At 48.0% G+C, this 11587-nt stretch overlaps 1 pseudogene; it reads right to left on the bottom strand.

Moving 5' to 3' along the window:
• Positions 1-1167: 1167 nt before the first annotated feature.
• Positions 1168-11587, bottom strand: part of LOC121558338 — a 91184-nt pseudogene continuing 80764 nt past the window's right edge.

The following is an 11587-nucleotide window of genomic DNA, read 5'->3' as shown; positions in this document are numbered from 1 at the left end:
GGGCGAAGCCAGAGCGGTGAAGTGAATGTTCTGATATTGATTAGTTGATTAATAGATGTTTCTTACTGGGATGTACGCTGGCGAGCCGGAGCGGTGGAAGTGAATGTTCTGATATTGATTAGTTGATTAATAGATGTTTCTTACTGGGATGTACGCTGGGCTGACGCGGTGAAAGTGAATGTTCTGATATTGATTAGTTGATTAATAGATGTTTCTTACTGGGATGAGTACGCTAACAGCCAGAGCGGTGGAAGTGAATGTTCTGATATTGATTAGTTGATTAATAGATGTTTCTTACTGGGATGGTACGCTAAGCAGCCGAGAGCGGTGAAGTGAATGTTCTGATATTGATTAGTTGATTAATAGATGTTTCTTACTGGGATGGTACGCTGAGCGAGCCAGAGCGGTGGAAGTGAATGATCTGATATTGATTAGTTGATTAATAGATGTTTCTTACTGGGATGGTACGCTGGGCGAGCCAGAGCAGTGGAAGTGAATGTTCTGATATTGATTAGTTGATTAATAGATGTTTCTTACTGAGATGGTACGCTGGGCGAAGCCAGAGCAGTGGAAGTGAATGTTCTGATATTGATTAGTTGATTAATAGATGTTTCTTACTGGGATGGTACCGCTGAAGCAGCCAGAGGGATGGAGGTGAAATGTTCTGATATTGATTAGTTGATTAATAGATGTTTCTTACTGGGATGGTCCGCTGGGCGAGCCGGAGCGGTGAAGTCAATGTTCTGATATTGAATTAGTTGATTAATAGATGTTTCTTACTGGGATGGTACGCTGCGAGCCAGAGCGGTGGAAGTGAATGTTCTGATATTGATTAGTTGATTAATAGATGTTTCTTACTGGGATGGTACGCTAGGCGAGCCGAGCGGTGGAGGTGAATGTTCTGATATTGATTAGTTGATTAATAGATGTTTCTTACTGGATGGTACGCTAGGCAGAGCCAGAGCGGTAAGTGAATGTTCTGATATTGATTAGTTGATTAATAGATGTTTCTTACTGGGATGGTACGCTGAAGCCAGAGCGGTGGAGTGAAATGTTCTGATATTAATTGGTTGATTAATAGATGTTTCTTACTGGGAGGGACGCTAAGCGAGCCAGAGCGGTGGAGGTGAATGTTCTGATATTGATTAGTTGATTAATAGATGTTTCTTACTGGGATGGTACGCTGGGCGAGCCGGAGCGGTGGAAGTGAATGTTCTGCCACTTTCCCTCTCTGCGACACCAGACGCGGGTCTCCTCCGACTGCATGGTGCGAGGCATCCCCCCCCCGTCCATGTACTGGCTCAGACGGATGTAGGCGATGCATGCAGCGTTCTCACCTAGATATACCTTTTTTATTACTTAACTTTTCCTTGCTTCAAGTCAAACATCATAAACACAATGTACATAAGTACCAGGGTTGGGATCCATCCGGTTTCAATTCAGGAAGTAGCAGGTAGCTTAGTGGTTAAGAGCGTTGTGCCAGTAACCGAAAGGTCGCTGGTTCTAATCCCTGAGCCGACTAGGTGAAAAATCTGTCTGTGCCCTTGAGCAAGGCACTTAACCCTAATTGCTCCTGTAAGTCGCTCTGGATAAAAGCGTCTGCTAAATGTAAAAAAAATGTAAGTACACTGAAATTCCATTTCCAATATTCTTTTCAATGCTTCAGGACAATTTGGAAGGGTAATTTGAATTTGCTTTACTTTCTGAATTGATATGTACATACAGTGTAGATTTGAATACCAACCATAAACAATATTACATAAAACATAACATAGCTAAAAAAAATCTACATAATGTTCAGTTGGTAAAGCGTGGTAGCTTGCAACACCATGATAGTGGGTTCAATTCCCCGGGACCACCCATATGGAATATGTATGCACACATGACTGTAAGTCACTTTGGATAAAAGCGTCTGCTAAATGACAGATATTATAATATTATTATTATAATCATTAGAAATCGCTGATTTCTTACCAATCAGATGGACGTGAGGGTTGAGGAGGATGGTGTGCACTGGCTTGTTACCTTTAGACAGGGCTGAAGGAGAGGAGGAGAGAGAGAGAGAGAGAGAGACAGGTCTTAGTTAGCTAGTGGTAGGAGGGAGGAGGAGAGAGACAGGTCTTAGTTAGCTAGTGGTAGGAGAGAGGAGAGAGAGAGAGAGACAGGTCTTAGTTAGCTAGTGGTAGGAGGAGGAGGAGAGAGAGACAGGTCTTAGTTAGCTAGTGGTAGGAGGGAGGAGGAGAGAGAGAGACAGGTCTTAGTTAGCTAGTGGTAGGAGGGAGGAGAGAGAGAGAGAGACAGGTCTTAGTTAGCTAGTGGTAGGAGGGAGGAGAGAGAGAGAGACAGGTCTTAGTTAGCTAGTGGTAGGAGGGAGGAGAGAGAGAGACAGGTCTTAGTTAGCTAGTGGTAGGAGGGAGGAGGAGAGAGAGAGACAGGTCTTAGTTAGCTAGTGGTAGGAGGGAGGAGGAGACAGAGAGACAGGTCTTAGTTAGCTAGTGGTAGGAGGGAGGAGAGAGAGAGACAGGTCTTAGTTAGCTTAGTGGTAGAGGGAGGAGAGAGAGAGAGACAGGTCTTAGTTAGCTAGTGGTAGGAGGGAGGAGGAGAGAGAGACAGGTCTTAGTTAGCTAGTGGTAGGAGGGAGGAGGAGAGAGAGACAGGTCTTAGTTAGCTAGTGGTAGGAGGGAGGAGGAGAGAGAGACAGATCTTAGTTAACTAGTGGTAGTTGTAGTGGTAGGAGGGGGAGGAGAGAGAGACAGGTCTTAGTTAGCTAGTGGTAGGAGGGAGGAGGAGAGAGAGACAGGTCTTAGTTAGCTCAGTGGTAGGAGGGAGGAGGAGAGAGAGAGAGACAGGTCTTAGTTAGCTAGTGGTAGGAGGGAGGAGAGAGAGAGAGACAGGTCTTAGTTAGCTAGTGGTAGGAGGGAGGAGGAGAGAGAGAGAGACAGGTCTTAGTTAGCTAGTGGTAGGAGGGAGGAGGAGAGAGAGAGAGAGGTCTTAGTTAGCTAGTGGTAGTTGTAGTGGTAGGAGGGAGGAGAGAGAGAGAGACAGGTCTTAGTTAGCTAGTGGTAGGAGGGAGGAGGAGAGAGAGAGAGACAGGTCTTAGTTAGCTAGTGGTAGGAGGGAGAGAGAGAGACAGGTCTTAGTTAGCTAGTGGTAGGAGGGAGGAGAGAGAGAGAGAGACAGGTCTTAGTTAGCTAGTGGTAGGAGGGAGGAGGAGAGAGAGAGAGACAGGTCTTAGTTAGCTAGTGGTAGGAGGGAGGAGGAGAGAGAGAGAGACAGGTCTTAGTTAGCTAGTGGTAGGAGGAGAGAGAGAGACAGGTCTTAGTTAGCTAGTGGTAGGAGGGAGGAGGAGAGAGAGACAGGTCTTAGTTAGCTAGTGGTAGGAGGGAGGAGAGAGAGACAGGTCTTAGTTAGCTAGTGGTAGGAGGGAGAAGAGAGAGACAGGTCTTAGTTAGCTAGTGGTAGGAGGGAGGAGGAGAGAGAGACAGGTCTTAGTTAGCTAGTGGTAGGAGGGAGGAGAGAGAGAGAGAGACAGGATCTTAGTTAGCTAGTGGTAGGAGGGAGGAGAGAGAGAGAGAGAGAGAGGTCTTAGTTAGCTAGTGGTAGGAGGGAGGAGAGAGAGAGAGACAGGTCTTAGTTAGCTAGTGATAGGAGGGAGGAGGAGAGAGAGAGACAGGTCTTAGTTAGCTAGTGGTAGGAGGGAGGAGAGAGAGACAGGTCTTAGTTAGCTAGTGGTAGGAGGAGGAGGAGAGAGAGAGAGACAGGTCTTAGTTAGCTAGTGGTAGGAGGGAGGAGGAGAGAGAGACAGGTCTTAGTTAGCTAGTGGTAGGAGGAGGAGGAGAGAGAGAGACAGGTCTTAGTTAGCTAGTGGTAGGAGGGAGGAGAGAGAGACAGGTCTTAGTTAGCTAGTGGTAGGAGGGAGGAGGAGAGAGAGACAGGTCTTAGTTAGCTAGTAGTAGGAGGGAGGGAGGAGAGAGAGACAGGTCTTAGTTAGCTAGTGGTAGGAGGGAGGAGAGAGAGACAGGTCTTAGATTAGCTAGTGGTAGGAGGGAGGAGAGAGAGACAGGTCTTAGTTAGCTAGTGGTAGGAGGGGAGGAGAGAGAGAGACAGGTCTTAGTTAGCTAGTGGTAGGAGGGAGGAGAAGAGAGACAGGTCTTAGTTAGCTAGTGGTAGGAGGGAGGAGAGAGAGAGACAGGTCTTAGTTAGCTAGTGGTAGGAGGGAGGAGAGAGAGACAGGTCTCAGTTAGCTAGTGGTAGGAGGGAGAAGGAGAGAGAGACAGAGTCTTAGTTAGCTAGTGGTAGGAGGGAGGAGAGAGAGACAGGTCTTAGTTAGCTAGTGGTAGGAGGAGGAGAGAGAGAGAGACAGGTCTTAGTTAGCTAGTGGTAGGGAGGGGAGGAGAGAGAGAGAGAGACAGAGTCTTAGTTAGCTAGTGGTAGGAGGGAGGAGGAGAGAGAGACAGGTCTTGAGTTAGCTAGTGGTAGGAGGAGAGAGAGAGAGAAGAGGTCTTAGTTAGCTAGTGGTAGGAGGGAGGAGGAGAGAGAGAGACAGGTCTTAGTTAGCTAGTGGTAGGAGGGAGGAGGAGAGAGAGACAGGTCTTAGTTAGCTAGTGGTAGGAGGAGGAGGAGAGAGAGAGACAGGTCTTAGTTAGCTAGTGGTAGGAGGGAGGAGAGAGAGAGAGAGACAGGTCTTAGTTAGCTAGTGGTAGGAGGGAGGAGAGAGAGAGACAGGTCTTAGTTAGCTAGTGGTAGGAGGGAGGAGGAGAGAGAGAGAGACAGGTCTTATAGTAAGGGGCAAGTTGGAGTGAGGAGAGGAGAGAGAGACAGGTCTTAGTTAGCTAGTGGTAGGAGGGAGGAGGAGAGAGAGAGAGACAGGTCTTAGTTAGCTAGTGGTAGGAGGGAGGAGGAGAGAGAGACAGGTCTTAGTTAGCTAGTGGTAGGAGGGAGAGAGAGAGAGAGAGACAGGTCTTAGTTAGCTAGTGGTAGGAGGGAGGAGGAGAGAGACAGGTCTTAAATTAGCTAGTGGTAGGAGGGGGAGGAGAGAGAGAGACAGGTCTTAGTTAGCTAGTGGTAGGAGGGAGGGAGGAGAGAGAGAGACAGGTCTTAGTTAGCTAGTGGTAGGAGGGAGGAGGAGAGAGAGAGCAGGTCTTAGTTAGCTAGTGGTAGGAGGGAGGAGAGAAGAGACAGGTCTTAGTTAGCTAGTGGTAGGAGGGAGGAGGAGAGAGAGACAGGTCTTAGTTAACTAGTGGTAGGAGGGAGGAGGAGAGAGACAGGTCTTAGTTAGCTAGTGGTAGGAGGGAGGAGGAGAGAGAGAGACAGGTCTTAGTTAGCTAGTGGTAGGAGGGAGGAGAGAGAGAGACAGGTCTTAGTTAGCTAGTGGTAGGAGGGAGGAGAGAGAGAGAGACAGGTCTTAGTTAGCTAGTGGTAGGGAGGGAGGAGGAGAGAGAGAGAGACAGGTCTTAGTTAGCTAGTGGTAGGAGGGAGGAGGAGAGAGAGAGAGGTAGTTAGCTAGTGGTAGGAGGGAGAGAGAGAGAGAGAGACAGGTCTTAGTTAGCTAGTGGTAGGAGGGAGGAGGAGAGAGAGAGACAGGTCTTAGTTAGCTAGTGGTAGGAGGGAGGAGGAGAGAGAGAGCAGGTCTTAGTTAGCTAGTGTAGTAGGGAGGAGGAGAGAGAGAGCAGGTCTTAGTTAGCTAGTGGTAGGAGGAGGGAGAGGAGAGAGAGCAGAGTCTTAGTTAGCTAGTGGTAGGGAGGAGGAGAGAGAGAGACAGGTCTTAGTTCTAGTGGTAGGAGGGAGAGGAGAGAGAGAGACAGGTCTTAGTTAGCTAAGTGGTAGGAGGGAGGAGAGAGAGAGACAGGTCTTAGTTAGCTAGTGGCAGGAGGGAGGAGTAGAGAGACAGGTCTTAGTTAGCTAGTGGTAGGAGGGGAGGAGAGAGAGACAGGGTCTTAGTTAGCTAGTGGTAGGAGGGAGGAGAGAGAGAGCAGAGTCTTAGTTGCTAGTAGTAGGGAGGAGGAGAGAGAGACAGGTCGCTAGGTTAGCTAGTAGTAGGAGGGAGGAGGAGAGAGAGACAGGTCTTAGTTAGCTAGTAGTAGGGAGGAGGAGAGAGAGAGACAGGTCTTAGTTAGCTAGTGGTAGGAGGGAGGAGAGAGAGAGACAGGGTCTTAGTTAGCTAGTGGTAGGAGGGAGGAGGGAGAGAGAGACAGGTCTTAGTTAGCTAGTGGTAGGAGGGAGGAGAGAGAGAGACAGGGTCTTAGTTAGCTAGTGGTAGGAGGGAGGAGGAGAGAGAGAGACAGGTCTTAGTTAGCTAGTGGTAGGAGGGAGGAGGGAGAGAGAGAGACGGTCTTAGTTAGCTAGTGGTAGGAGGGGAGGAGAGAGAGAGAGAGCAGGTCTTAGTTAGCTAGTGGTAGGAGGGAGGAGGAGGAGAGAGAGAGCAGGTCTTAGTTAGCTAGTAGTAGGAGGGAAGAGGAGAGAGAGACAGGTCTTAGTTAGCTAGTGGTAGGAGGGAGGAGAGAGAGAGAGACAGGTCTTAGTTAGCTAGTGGTAGGAGGGAGGAGGAGAGAGAGACAGGTCTTAGTTAGCTAGTGGTAGGAGGGAGAGAGAGAGAGACAGGTCTTAGTTGGCTAGTGGTAGGAGGGAGGAGAGAGAGAGAGACAGGTCTTAGTTAGCTAGTGGTAGGAGGGAGGAGGAGGGAGAGAGACAGGTCTTAGTTAGCTAGTGGTAGGAGGGAGGAGGAGAGAGAGAGAGAGAAGACAGGTCTTAGTTAGCTAGTGGTAGGAGGGAGGAGGAGAGAGAGAGAGACAGGTCTTAGTTAGCTAGTGGTAGGAGGGAGGAGAGAGAGAGAGACCAGGTCTTAGTTAGCTAGTGGTAGGAGGGAGGAAAGAGAGAGACAGGTCTTAGTTAGCTAGTGGTAGGAGGGAGGAGAGAGAGAGACAGGTCTTAGTTAGCTAGTGGTAGGAGGGAGGAGAGAGAGAGAGACAGGTCTTAGTTAGCTAGTGGTAGGAGGGAGTGGAGAGAGAGAGAGACAGGTCTTAGTTAAGCTAGTGGTAGGAGGGAGGAGGAGAGAGAGACAGGTCTTAGTTAGCTAGGTGGTAGGAGGGAGGAGGAGAGAGAGACAGGTCTTAGTTAGCTAGTGGTAGGAGGGAGGAGGAGAGAGAGACAGGTCTTAGTTAGCTAGTGGTAGGAGGGAGGAGGAGAGAGAGACAGGTCTTAGTTAGCTAGTGAGTAGGGAGGAGGAGAGAGAGAGACAGGTCTTAGCTAGTGGTAGGAGGGAGGAGAGAGAGACAGGTCTTAGTTAGCTAGTGGCTAGGAGGGAGGAGAGAGAGAGAGAGACAGGTCTTAGTTAGCTAGTGGTAGGAGGGAGGAGAGAGAGAGAGACAGGTCTTAGTGCTAGCTAGTGGTAGGAGGGAGGAGGAGAGAGAGACAGGTCTTAGTTAACTGGCCAGTAGTTGTAGGTAGGGAGAGAGGAGAGAGAGAGAGAGAGAGGTCTTAGTTAGCTACTGGGAGTTGTTAGTGGTAGGAGGGAGGAGAGAGAGAGAAGACAGGTCTTAGTTAGCTAGTGGTAGGAGGGAGGAGGAGAGAGAGAGACAGGTCTTAGTTAGCTAGTGGTAGGAGGGAGGAGAAGAGAGACAGGAATCTTAGTTAGCTAGTGGTAGGAGGGAGAGGAGAGGAGAGAGAGACAGGTGCTTAAGCTAGTGGTAGGAGGGAGAGGGAGAGAGAGAGAGAGCAGGTCTTAGTTAGCTATGGTAGAGGGAGGAGAGAGAGAGAGACAGTGGTCTTAGTTAGCTAGTGGTAGGAGGGAGGGAGGAGAGAGAGATAGGTCTTAGTTAGCTAGTGGTAGAGGGAGGGAGGAGAGAGATAGACAGTGCATCTTAGTTAGCTAGGTGGTAGGGAGGGAGGAGGAGAGAGAGAGACAGGTCTTAGTTAGCTAGTGGTAGGAGGGAGGCGGAGAGAGAGACAGGTCTTAGTTAACTAGTGAGTTTAGGTAGGAGAGAGAGGAGAAAGAGAGAGAGACAGGTGTTAGCTACTGGAGTTGAGTAGGAGGGAGGAGAGAGAGACAGGTCGCAAGTTAGCAGCTAGGAGGGAGGAGGAGAGAGAGAGAGACAGGTCTTAGTTAGCTAGTGGTAGGAGGGGAGGAGGAGAGAGAGACAGGTCTTAGTTAGCTTTGAGTAGTAGGAGGGAGGAGAGAGAGACAGGTCTTAGTTAGCTTCAGTGGTAGGAGGGAGGAGGAGAGAGAGAGACAGGTTGTAGCTTAGTGTAGAGGGAGGAGGGAGAAGAGAGAGACAGGTCTTAGTTAGCTAGTGGTAGGAGGGAGGAGGAGAGAGAGAGACAGGTCTTAGTTAGCTAGTGGTAAGAGAGAGAGACAGGTCTTAGTTAGCTAGTGGTAGAGGGAGAGAGAGAAGAGACAGGTCTTAGTTAGCTTAGTGGTAGGAGGGAGGAGGAGAGAGAGAGACAGGTCTCTAGTGGGGAGGGAGGAGAGAGAGAGACTTAAGTAGCTAGTGGTAGGAGGGAGGAGGAGAGAGAGACAGGTCTTAGTTAGCTAAGTAGTAGGAGGGAGGGAGAGAGAGAGAGACAGGGTCTTAGTTGCTTCGTAGTAGGAGCAGGTCTTTGTGCTAGTGGAGAGGGAGGAGGAGAGAGAGAGACAGGTCTTAGTTAGCTAGGGTAGGAGGGAGGAGAGAGAGAGACAGGTCTTAGTTAGCTAGTGGTAGGAGGGAGAGGGAGAGAGAGAGACAGGTCTTAATTAGCTAGTGGTAGGAGGAGGAGAGAGAGAGAGAGACAGGTCTTAGTTAGCTAGTGGGTAGGAGGGAGGAAGAGAGAGAGAGACAGGTCTTAGTTAGCTAGTGGTAGGAGGGAGGAGGAGTGAGAGAGACAGGTCTTAGTTAGCTAGTGGTAGGAGGGAGGAGAGAGAGAGAGCAGGTCTTAGTTAGCTAGTGGTAGGAGGGAGAGGAGGGAGAGAGAGAGAGACAGGTCTTAGTTAGCTAGTGGTAGGAGGGAGGAGAGGAAGAGACAGGTCTTAGTTAGCTAGTGGTAGGAGGGAGGAGGCGAGGAGAGAGACAGGTCTTAGTTAGCTAGTGGTAGGAGGGAGGAAGAGAGAGAGACAGGTCTTAGTTAGCTAGTGGTAGGAGAGAGGAGGAGAGAGAGAGAGACAGGTCTTAGTTAGCTAGTGGTAGGAGGGAGGAGGAGAGAGAGAGAGACAGGTCTTAGTTAGCTAGTGGTAGGAGGGAGAGAGAGAGAGACAGGTCTTAGTTAGCTAGTGTGTAGGAGGTAGGAGAGAGAGAGAGACAGGTCTTAGTTAGCTAGTGTAGGAGGGAGGAGGAGAACAGGTCTTAGATTAGCTAGTGGTAGGAGGGAGGAGGAGAGAGAGACAGGTCTTAAGATTAGCTAGTGGTAGGAGGGAGGAGGAGAGAGAGACAGGGAGGGTCTTAGTTAGCTAGTGGTAGGAGGAGGAGGAGAGAGATAGACAGGTCTTAGTTAGCTAGTGGTAGGAGGGAGGAGAGAGAGACAGGTCTTAGTTAGCTAGTGGTAGTTGTAGTGGTAGGAGGGAGGAGGGAGAGAGAGAGACAGGTCTTAGTTAGCTAGTGGTAGTTGTAGTTCTCAGTAACAGACACTAACAGACACAAACAGACATAATTATTAATCAATAGCTAATCAATAACTACTAATCAATACCCGGTCATAAATTATACTAATCAATACATCTACTAATCCATAGCTGATCAATACCTCTACTAATCAATAGATGATCAATACCTCTATTAATCAATAGTTGATCAATACCTCTACTAACCAATAGCCTGATCAATACCTCTACTAATCAATACCTCTACTAATCAATAGTTGATCAATACCTCTACCAACCAATAGCTGATCAATACCTCTTCCACCAATAGCTGATCGGGATAGCTCTACAATCAATAGCTGATCAATCTCTAATCAATAACTGTGTTATCAATGACTCTACTGATGAATAAGTAACTGATGAATGTGTTACCGTTGTGGAAGTAGGAGCGATGGGAAGTCATGTCCCTCCACCAGGTTCCCCAGAGCTTCTGGTTCAAACGACGTCAGACCCGGATCACAGATCTTCCTGTTGGAAACAAACACAGGCTGCTGAGCTAAATGGCACCCTATTCCTCTATAGTGCACTACTTTACACCAGAGAATGGCACCTTATTCCCTATATAGTGCACTACTTTAGACCAGAGAATGGCACCCTATTCCCTATATAGTGCACTACTTTAGACCAGAGAATGGCACCTATTCCCTATAGAGTACACATATTTACACCAGAGAATGGCACCCTATTCCCCATATAGTGCACTACTTTAGACCAAAGAGAATGGCACCCTATTCCCATATAGTACTACTTTAGACCAGAGAATGGCACCCTATTCCCTATATAGTGCACTACTTTAGACCAGAGAATGGCACCCTATTCCCTATATAGTGCACTGTTTAGGACCAGAGAATGGCACCCCTATTCCCTATATAGCATTACTTTAGACCAGAGAATGGCACCCTATTCCCTATATAGTGCAATTACTTTAGACCAGAGAATGGCACCCTATTCCCTATATAGTACATTATTTAGACCAGAGAATGGCACCCTATTCCCTATATAGTGCACTACTTTAGACCAGAGAATGGCACCCTATTCCCTATATAGTGCACTACTTTAGACCAGAGAACGGCACCCTATTCCCTATATAGTGTACTCATTAGACCAGAGAACGGCACCCTATTCCCTATGCAGTGCACTACTTTAGACCAGAGAATGGCACCTATTCCCTATATAGTGCACTACTTTAGACCAGAGAATGGCACCCTATTCCCTATATAGTGCACTACTTTAGACCAGAGAATGGCACCCTATTCCCTATATAGTGCACTACTTTAGACCAGAGAATGGCACCCTATTCCCTATATAGTGCACTACTTTAGACCAGAGAATGGCACCCTATTCCCTATATAGTGCACTACTTTAGACCAGAGAATGGCACCCTATTCCCTATATAGTGCACTACTTTAGACCAGAGAATGGCACCCTATTCCCTATATAGTGCACTACTTTAGACCAGAGAATGGCTTCCCTATTCCCTATATAGTGCACTACTTTAGACCAGAGAATGGCACCCTATTCCCTATATAGTGCACTGTTTAGACCAGAGAATGGCACCCTATTCCCTATATAGTGCATTACTTTGAGACCAGAAATGGCACCTATTCCCTATAGTCACTACTTTAGACCAGAGAATGGCACCCCTATTCCCTATATAGTACATTATTTAGACCAGAGAATGGCACCCTATTCCATATAGTGCACTACTTTAGACCAGAGAACGGCACCCTATTCCCTATAAGTGCACTACTTTAGACCAGAGAATGGCACCTATTCCCCTATATAGTGCACTACTTTAGACCAGAGAATGGCACCTATTCCCTATATAGTGCACTACTTTAGACCAGAGAATGGCACCCTATTCCCTATATAGTGCACTACTTTAGACCAGAGAATGGCACCCTATTCCCTATATAGTGCAATTACTTTAGACCAGAGAATGGCACCTATTCCCTATATAGTACTACTTTAGACTCAGAA

The sequence above is a fragment of the Coregonus clupeaformis genome, unplaced genomic scaffold (genome assembly GCF_020615455.1).
Source record: "Coregonus clupeaformis isolate EN_2021a unplaced genomic scaffold, ASM2061545v1 scaf0916, whole genome shotgun sequence".
Lineage (NCBI taxonomy): Eukaryota > Metazoa > Chordata > Actinopteri > Salmoniformes > Salmonidae > Coregonus > Coregonus clupeaformis.
This window is presented reverse-complemented; position numbering and strand designations above follow the sequence as displayed.